Source organism: Sinocyclocheilus rhinocerous, unplaced genomic scaffold (assembly GCF_001515625.1).
Source record: "Sinocyclocheilus rhinocerous isolate Xijiao unplaced genomic scaffold, SAMN03320098_v1.1 scaffold539, whole genome shotgun sequence".
Taxonomy (NCBI): domain Eukaryota; kingdom Metazoa; phylum Chordata; class Actinopteri; order Cypriniformes; family Cyprinidae; genus Sinocyclocheilus; species Sinocyclocheilus rhinocerous.
The window spans coordinates 430048-440311 of record NW_015653003.1 but is presented as its reverse complement, the minus strand read 5'-3'; the positions used below and the strand labels follow the sequence as shown (position 1 = coordinate 440311).

General features: G+C 40.3%; 1 protein-coding gene across 2 annotated transcripts in view; it reads right to left on the bottom strand.

Moving 5' to 3' along the window:
- LOC107715462 (zinc finger homeobox protein 3-like) overlaps positions 1 to 10264 on the bottom strand; it is a 349927-nt gene that overhangs the window by 210977 nt on the left and 128686 nt on the right. For both annotated transcript variants that reach the window (XM_016521610.1, XM_016521608.1), the window contains one exon: positions 9231 to 9283. The gene's annotated coding sequence lies outside the window, so the exon portion shown is untranslated. The remainder of the gene's footprint in view (positions 1 to 9230; positions 9284 to 10264) is intronic.

Sequence of the window (10264 nt, the reverse complement as noted above, 5' to 3'; positions counted from 1 at the left end):
GGATAAAGATTTTAGTAGATTAAAAAAAAACACTGGGTGGATTTTTATCATTATAGTGTGGTTGTGTTCACACACTGCCAACACACATTTCAGTTCAAACAACTTGTAAAAGTGCATGTAGCATCCTATGACCCCTTTACATTTCTAACTGTAAGTAGGCCTAACTTCACTGCCAGCCTGCGGGACTCTGGAATTAACTAATGCTGGCTGATCAATCAAAACAGTACGAGACTCATTAAAAACAGTCTGCATGGCCAATTTCAGATCTGGAACAGCCTCCATCTCATGGGCGAGATCTGCATCTGATCGGACATGTATCAAACATAGCACTGAAACATGACTACCATGTCATAGCTCACATAAAACAGGTACACACATCTATGCAAACAAACACTCACACATGCACATCCTCTAAGTCAACTGCCGCGTGCACACATAAGTGTGTGTGAGCCCAGAGTGATATCTTTTGTTCGACGTGGGGGCCCCATAATTAGTATTGATCAGCCCATTATGGTGTATTAGCCTCCAATTGGATTTCCCTAAGTTTAAAGTCAAGTTCATTGACTGGCAAGTGTCAGCGGTTTAAGTGAGACATTGAGCACCCCACCAGGCCAAAGAACAATGGAGAACTGTTTCAGACAAGAGCCATCAAGCCACGGGCGAACTATTACACTACAGAGAATAGAGAGAATCACGCTAACAATAGCCTCAAAAGCAAAAGTTCATCTATTTTCCTGATAGATGGCAGCGGGATGGTAAACTGATCTGAGACTAAACCATTAATGCTTCTGAAGAATGTATCAAAGTCAGGAATAAATGAAATAGGAAGAGGAGACGGGAAAAGACAGAATGTATCCGCCGCTGTGGAAGCGCTTCACGCGCCTTCTGTTCTCCGTCAGCGGCCTTCTGTCCAAATGAGATTTGACGTTCTCCAACTTCGAGAACAGCTCCATCTGCACTGCCTCGGTGTGGCGACCCGCTGCCTTACAGACCCCAATTCGGAAGGGGGATCGTGTTTGTACAGATTCAATTAGAAGGTGCAAACAAAGGAAGCCTTTGACAGACTGCCATAATACAAAAGCTTAGCAAGGCCTGAGAAAGCATCCTATTCATTAACGCCCTCAAGTATTTAATAACTTGCCTGGCTCTGCTACGCAAAAATGGATATACAGATCAGGACAGATAAGGGAGAAAGCTGGCAGACATGGGCTGTTGATTACACTCTGCTGCCTGGTCACATGATTGCTCCACCAAGACTATAAAGAATCACTACAGTCACTGGGCAAGCTGGTCCCTGTGGAGAAATAGAGGAACAAACTAAAGACAATGACAGGGTCCCCTCCAGTGCGCACAACCCACCCCAATTAGTCCCCAGCTGGGCCTTTCTCTCCGACCAGGCCCTGCTAAGCCTGCTACACTGCCAATTAAAGGGGGCCCAATTTGTCAGATCCCCAAGTCCTCACAACTCACCGCCCTACAGTAAACCTCCACCCTTGCGCCCAGGTATCGGTCTTCATTTAGAGCAGGGTGCTCAGCATTAAATGGAAATCAATGGTGTAAGTTTAGCAAAGAGTTAATTACTGCTGGGCCTCCAATTGATCCGGGCCCCAAGTGTTGGCAGCAAAGAGGGGCCATTTGTCTCATTCATCTGCCATTAAAAATGAGCTGAGAAGGAGGAAGAGATGGAGATATAGAGCGGAAAGAGGAGGGGGATAGAGGGAATAGTGCATTTGATAGTAAAATCGTGGCGAAGTGAATGCATTCTTTCTGTTCTATATAACACAAAAAGTTTGCAGATATAACCTAACAAAAGTCAGAGAAATTGGCTTTCTGGGTCGCTCTAATAGTGTGCATTTAAAATCAAAATATAATGGCAGTGACGGCTGTTCTTTTATCTCACTGACTCAATAACCATCCTGTCAAATTTACCATTATGGCTTTTATTACAGGAAATGGAGCCAGTTTTAGTAAACAAATGCCTACTGCAAAAATAGACCGGAAAATATTGCTCATAAATTGGATGTACATATCTAGAGTAGCAACTAGTAAAACTGGTATCAGTGCAGCATTCTCAATAGATGCTGTTTTCAAAGTTAATCTAGTAACCAGGGGTATTGCTAGACCCTTTTTACTGGGGCACGAGCACCACTGAAATACTGCTGTGCCCCAGTAAAATATTACTGATACATTTTTTAATGTTAATGGGATTGACATATATCGACCTGAGAATTATTTTCTTTAATAATATTTCAGCAATCAAGTCATGTGTGTTTTCTATCAGCTGTTTAGAATCAGAACTAATGATGCCAGATTCATGAATGAATCACTCTTTTGATCTAATCAATCAAAAAGGTCTGAAATTATTCGCAATTCAGTTTGATTCATTTGGACAGTTCACTCACGCACCAAATAATTTGCAGTGGTCTCTGACAATGCAAAAAAAAGAAGAAAAAAAAGAGACCTGGATAAAGTAGAAATTTACATATAATTCATTGTAGAAAACAAACCATTAAAAAACTCATTTGAAGCAGCTCTATATGGCACATGCCACTTGTGAACAACTCTGTACTGTAAAAAAAATATGATTTATATCACTTTATATCCCAAATCATATTTTTTTTAAAAAAAGCATAAAAATAGGGCCACATTTTTTGATAGGAAGCCTGTAAACCAGTACTCACTGAAAAAATGGATGGAGAATATCTCTGAATGATCACAAATATGCAAGCCCTCAGCACATCCTGATTTACGCAAAGATATATATTTGTGCCGATCTGAATCTCACACCATAATGCATTACAGCAGCTTGCCTGCTTTCCTTTTGAATTTTGTGAATGTGCCGCTCCCCGTTTCGCAGCATCCTTCCAATTAAAAAACGTCCTTGAGCTGCTGCTCCACGGCCTTTGGCTGATTGCTGAGTAGAGTCCGAGCAGTGCATGCAATCAGCGGCAAAGCCACGAGGAGCGATAGGCTGAGTGAAACAAAAAAGTCCAACACATAGTAAAACAGGGATCTTTGTGTGTGTGTGTGCGGGTTTGGGGGTTGGGGTTGGACTCCTGTTCTGCAATTACAGCCCATCCTGCATGGGCCCCTTCAGTCCAACACTTAAGGGTTGCTGTGATTCCTGACAGAGAAGGTTATTAGTTTTTATTGAAGGAAATAGGTGCTGGGCAGCTTGAAATGGTGCAGTGATGTGCAGGGGGGATGGAGGGGGCACTCCTGACCCTGCTCTCCCTTGGGTCCTATAGAGTCGGCTGAATGCCGGACACGTTGAGCCCATCACGCCATTCACGATTCTTCTCCAGCGTCCCCCACTCCTCGGGGTCAGCGTACCTCTCCATGGCCTTGAACTCAACCTAACAAACCCTTCCACAAGCCCTCTCTTTCTTTCTTTACTCTCTCCATCCCTGGAAACCTTTTGGCTTTGACATTTTCAGCTTCTGTCCAGCTTCTCATTATGTCTCATCCCTGTCGCTGTATTAATCAATACGTCTGTGTTCATTAATTAGCTCTTCTTACAGGGATGTACAGTTTTTTTAATCAGAAATTGCTGTCTTTAAAATAAATAAATAAATCCCAATGTGACTCTTTATCTTACCACTGGAGGAAGCAGTGTTGTGCAGGACAGGGCAACGTTTATTCATGCACCACCAAACAAACAAACAAACACACACATACACACACACACACACACACACACAGTATATATGGTAGATAATACAATAGTAGATGATATAGATGATAACAACATGATCACAATATATTAAAAAAGCACCATAAAATGCATTTAATTTAAGTTATGCACTATAAATCAAGTCTTCTGCAGCTATAAGTAGTTATTCACTAAAAATCTTCTCCTCACAGCTCTCAAATCTTTTACATAATTATGTTTAAACCTATATGTTTATGTCATAATCAGCCACCAGACATATGAGAGCCAATGCAATGTGACATCACATCTTGTAGCGGCAAATATTTGAATGAGTATTATTGAGATTTGGGCAATTTTACAGTACTTCTATTTTGTATTTTTTGTTGCCTAGCAGCTGAAAGACAGTACAGTAGAAAAACCGTAGACTGACTTTGAGTCTGTAGCCTGCCGTTCTACAAGCTACATTTATATTTATTCATTTATACAAAACAACTCAAAAATGAGCAACATGGCAAGCAATTTGTCATAGACCCAATGATATTCTTTCCCAACACGTGAAGAGTTAAAAATGGACCCAGAAACACTAAAGCAACAGAACTGCGTGTTTGCTTTGAAAGCTGTAATGACTGTTCTTATATGTCTCCTCACGTGTGTGTGTGCGCACGTATAACAGACCAAAAAGGGACTCAGGAGGCCATATTTGCCTTTGTGCAGTGGCCGCCGGTGTGTGTACACTGCAATGTGTGACATTAGTTCAGCATGTCTAAGCTATGATGTGCCTGCAGCCCTGATGAAGTGAAGTGCACGTCTACATCCAAAGAGCACATCCATGTGGCAGCCATCTTGTATCCATCTTGTTTCCTTTCTTATACAGAAGATCAAGTAGCTGTGAGTGATCAAACACTACATGTGCACGCTAAATATGTGTATGTGTGTGCTGACCTGCTGTGCTCATTAGTATTCTAGGCAGGTCCCTCTGCCACTGACTCTCTGCTCAACCAATAATAATGGCCTGATGGGAGTCTGATGGCCACAAGGCTTTCTCATGTACACACACACACACACACACACATATAATCACAGTAAAGCACACACACACACACACACACACATGCATCCAAACTATAATTCACAAACCAGTCGTTGCAGGCAACAAATGGTGTATAGTGATGCATAGTTACTAATTACATCTCTTTTTTGGCCTTTTTCGACCACTTATTTACAGAAAAAGCAGAGCGATGATGGGAAATAATGGATGAATGGCATTGGGAAATGTTGCAAGCTGTATTCAAGCATAATATGCCCACATGAATACCACAGCTCAATGTATCTAACCCAGATTCATTAAAAACCAATTTGCAACCATGCCATTTTAGCGTTATTTTGCAAATCTTTGAGCTATTTTTATAATGTGGCGTAACATGGTACCCGAGTGCTTTAAATCACAATGATGTACCAGGTGAGGTAACAAGCAAGTTTACAACATCAAAAAAGTCATACATATGGAGCTGGTTATGTGATGCAAATGTCAAACTGTATTAGATTACAAGTCATGCACAATGGTAAAAGTGCTCTGCAGTCATAATATAGTACTGTGCAAGAAAATTCTAAAAAATAAGACACTATTTATTGATAATCTGCCTTGTAATCATAATTTTGTAAAAAGGAATATAAGTTGTTGTTGTTTTACTGCCACCGTTGTGTATTTCTTCTGGAAATTGAAGTGAATTGTATGTATAGGTACATTTTAGGATTTTTGCCAAAAAATAAATAAATAAAAATAAAAAGTAGGTAGAGGCAAGTGTTTCCTATTGAATGTATCAGAGCACAACTGCTTGGTCAAGTTTCTGGCAGCACTATTTTCTTTCAGTCACACTAAATGTAACTTGAAAATGAAAATCTAAATCAGTCTGTTGTAACATAACGTGAAATAAAACCCCGCGTACAAACAGTGGACTGCGATAATAGATAAGTTTTTAGCATTTTGGGTGGGGGTGCTTTTTCCTCAGTACCTCTTGGGACACAATTTGATCAATTTATTCATCCTACAGAGTTATTGAGTAAGCAATTAAATGAGAGGTTTGGCTCTCTGCTGAAGTTGCCGCAGTTATTCAGACTGTTTAATTGCCTTTTCCACAAAAGTGAACCGCTGCCCCTCTTAGCTGATGGGCAGGAAGTGAAGAGAGGAGAAAATGAATGTCACTACACAGCCTGTAAATTAAAACAAGGCCGACAGCAGGCTCTAACTTAACCGAGGAGAAGATTGGCCTGTGTCTGGAGTATTACTACTCATTTAGAGTCCCTGCCCACCCCAAAAACCTTATTAGTGTGTGGTGTCTTGTGCTAAGTGAGTGTGTTATTAAAACTCCTAAAACCAGTGACAACCAGATCCAAATACAGAAAGTAGGGCCAAACGCAACAAAACTTTCACAAAATGTCTGTAGCTTTATCTTCCTGTGCCCTGTCTTTGTCTTTCTTGCTCTCTCTCTCTCTCTCTCTCTTTCTGACCGCAGGCTAAGTGAGTGCCGGGCCGGGCCGAGCTCCCTCAGTGGCGGCTAATGTTCCTGACCCAGCACTCCCCGAGCCACCTCCAGCCCTCCAGGCCTTTGAAGGGCCGGCCCGCTCTAAGGTCTCCTGACGGCTGGTGAGGAAATTTGCAGGAACAACTGGAAGAGGCCTGTGTTTATTCAGCTCCCTTTAATGAGGAGAGAGAGGGATTATCGCTGGCCTGGATCTCCCCTGGAACGAGAAGGAGGGGAAAAAACTAAACAAAAAAAAAGGGAAACGAAAGAGAAAACGGCCGCTCCGCATGCTGTTCTACCTCTGACCACTCCAGGCAGATTTTCGACACAAGTGAGGGAGCGAGGGAAAGGGAGGAGGGGGGAAAATGAGAGAGCAGGGCCTGCTGTGCCCATGCATTTCTAGTCTGCTTTCTGCACTTCCACTTCCAGATGTTCCTATTGCAAAACCAGTAGGGAGGAGAGAGAGTGTATTAGGACGTGGTTTGGCTGGTTTGGGTTGAAGAAGGTGGTGGTTCAACACCTGGCCCAGCCACAAGCATGAGTGGCCCTTACAGTTCAACTCCTCATGGTGCTATCATACGGGGGCTTCCTGAGTGAATTATGCAAGCTATACTGTTTTATTATTGCAGTGTTTTACACATAGTTTTATTGTAATTGTAACTGAAGCAAATAATGGTGTAAGCTGGCGTAAAGATCCCTCACGTGGAGTGCTAGTCTCACAAACGGAGCCTTCATGCGTGAGGATTAAGCTTAAAGTACAATACTTCAGAGGTTATGGAAAACTTTCATGGATCATATACGCCAGTGTTGTGTAAAATTCAGAATGGAAGAATTGTCTCCCTTTCAATACATGAATGTGATTTTGAATTTAATTGGCTTCACCCCACAGGAAGCTGAACTGAAATGTAAATAAAATAAATGTAAATAAAAAATAAAAATTATATTTAAATTCTAAATAAACAAATAAATAAAAAATGTATGTACGTTTACAAAAAAAAACGATAAAAGCTGTATATTTCATTGACTTATGTTAATATACCAAATTATTAAAAATCTGTATCTGTAAAAATATCTATCTATCTATCTATCTATCTATCTGTCTATATGTTTGTCTGTCTGTCTGTCTGTCTGTCTATATATCTATCTCTTTTTACACTTTCTTCAAAAGTATCAAACAAGTTCAAAGTTTTACATTTCATTTTCTAGTTAAAAATTAGTCATCTAAATTCCAATTGCAATTCTGCATTCAGTTTGCTACTGCAATTTATTAATTGTATGAATTTAGAAACTTACAAGACATTATCAATCGTTATAATTTTAATTAGAGCTACTGTTTTGACACCCACATCTAAAAATGCAACATTCACGATCCAAAATACAAGATGAAATAAAATGACCAAGGCACACAAATAAAAACAGCACAGATGGAACTTGCTCCATCACCCCACCCCATACTTATTTGATTTATCTCTTGCATATTTAAAGGTACAACTCTGGTAGATGTCTAGTTGTTGACAGCAAGTTGACTGAGTTCTCTTAAACAGTGAGACAGACAGCACCAGTGGATCAATAGCAATGTCTATTGTCCACTCATTGAGGAGAGCATTAGGACTGCTCATGCTGTATCATGCGTCCTTCACTGATGCAGGTCAAAGGTCAGGAACTCTAACCCTACAACACACAGCTTACACATGAGTCGAACTCGATCGCCAGAGGCTGTAGCTCTGAGCAGTGCTGAGCAACAGTTTCCTCCACTCTGGAGTGGAAGTGCAAACAACCCACCGCTTTATAATCCACACGACCAGACCAACCTCAGATACTCAGATGACCTTTGGCCTTTGACCTCCATCCAGTGTCTCCAAGTTCAAGGCTAGGCTGAGGTGAGATACAGATAGATTAGAAGAAGGACTTGAAGAGCAGCCATATGGCTAGCAAAGACCCACGGACCAACATCGGTTTACAGATGAAGAGAATGTTAGCCTGTGTGTGAGTGAGTGTGTGTGTGTGTGTGTGTGTGTGTGTGAGTGTGTGTGTGTGTGGTTTGCTAGAAAACATGTTGCCAAAACACTTTCACTCTCCATCTGGTTCCCTTTTGAGAGCGCAGGCCTGTTGGTTTACAAGTCTACCACTTCAGAGCCATAAAACTGCACTTGAGTGGATTAATAAATTTTAAAAAAATAATAGTAGAATGCCACTTCATTGGTGTTGATTAGCAAAACCACATAATGCCGATATCCAATTATGCAAGATTGCCTCAACATCTGTTTTTTACACTGAAAGTGTCTTTACATTTCTCATAAAAGAGAGGCTGATATTTATATGGTAATTACTCACTTGCATTTAAAACAGTGGGACTTCAATATAAAGTATTACAAAGCAGCACTCCTTTTAGGATCGTATGTCTTAAAGGCAAGTATGAAACCAGAGAGATGTTTTTTAAGCATCAATAAAACAGTAGAGAGCTTTTCTGCCTTATCACCTTGAGGGAAATTAACTAAATGCATTTAAAACCCTCTCAAAAAAATTGCAAATTATTTTAGCTAAGCTCGCATGCCAATCAATCATTTATAATAGAATATGAATGTATAATATAGTATAATAACATATTAATTACATGTTATTACAAACATTTGCACTCAAATATTTGCCATTTTATACAAAAAGCACAGCGCTGTAGTTTATCAATGCATAAATGTTCTCTGTTCCTACTTTCCCTTTACTTGCAACGACGTGACATTTTGTCATGCAGTGGCATTCCATTTTTTTACCAATAATTCTCAGTGAGTGACAGAGGCCAGGAATAGCACATGGCAAATGACTCCAGTTTGAGAGATCAATATTGTAGTGAGCTCCTTTAGATATACTGTCACATCTAAACCTGCACAAACATCTCTGCCACGGGGATAATTCACTCTCCCAGCTAAATGCACTATGCACGCTGTGAAAAAAAAGACACAGAAAATTTGCCCACGTGGTAGGTTACAGATGGCACGTTCGGAAATTACACACAGTATGACGACACACTTCTTTTAATGATTTTGTGCGCTCAGACTCACCAACAGTCGATGAAGAGCAGCTGCAAAATCCCTTTCCTCGTTTCTTCACAGACCTAAAAAGGACACACAAAGAAATAATCATAATCAAACAGCCTTCAATCAAATCTGAAATTCAATTTTCCTCATCCACTCCAATCAGCCGTCTCAAAGAAAACACCAAGGTTTCTAATCTCCAAGCTGACTGATCAACATTCTTACTCAAATACTTTCTGACTGGCCCCAATCATTTCTGGCCCCAAGGCCATACTTAACACTATATTAAATAAGTTTGAGAATAAACCTTGTGATGGACAAGCCAGAGAAAAGACCAAACATACATCCACGACAATAGGAGGTATATTGTACCAAAGAACAAAGGTGTACATCGTGACAACAATAGCATGAGGCCCTCATGCTTGTAATGCATCTGTAATCAGAAACTGGGATGAACTGGGACGAACATACCGATATTTCATACCATACCACTTCACAGCCATTTACTGTGCTCTTTATATTAATACAATAAATACAAGAGCAACAGAAATGTAATTGTAAAACACGTTGAGTATAGATTTTCATTTTAAAAGCAAGAGATCACAATAAATGATACTGAGAATTCATAGTAGCCTAGCAGCCTTTGAGACCTTAAAGGGATAGTTCACCCAAAAATGAAAATGCTGTCATCATTTACTCACCCTCATGTCGTTCCAAATCTGTATGAGTTGCTTTCTTATGTTGAACACAAAATAAGATATTTTGAAGATTGCTGGTAATCAAACAGTTGGTGGTTGCCATTGACTTCCATAGTATTTTTTTTTCCTACTATGGAAGTCAATGGCAAACATCAACATACAGGTTTGGAACGACATGAGGGTGAGTAAATGATGACAGAACTTTCCTTTTTGGGTGCATTATCCCTTTAAGTATGAGCAGGTCAGCAAAGTGATCCGAAGCTGTCTCGAGCTATCACAGACGCTACAATATTTTCAAACCTGTTTGATATTATCGCCACGTGATCTCGTAATGTGAGCGACACAATGACAAGGTGGAACTAA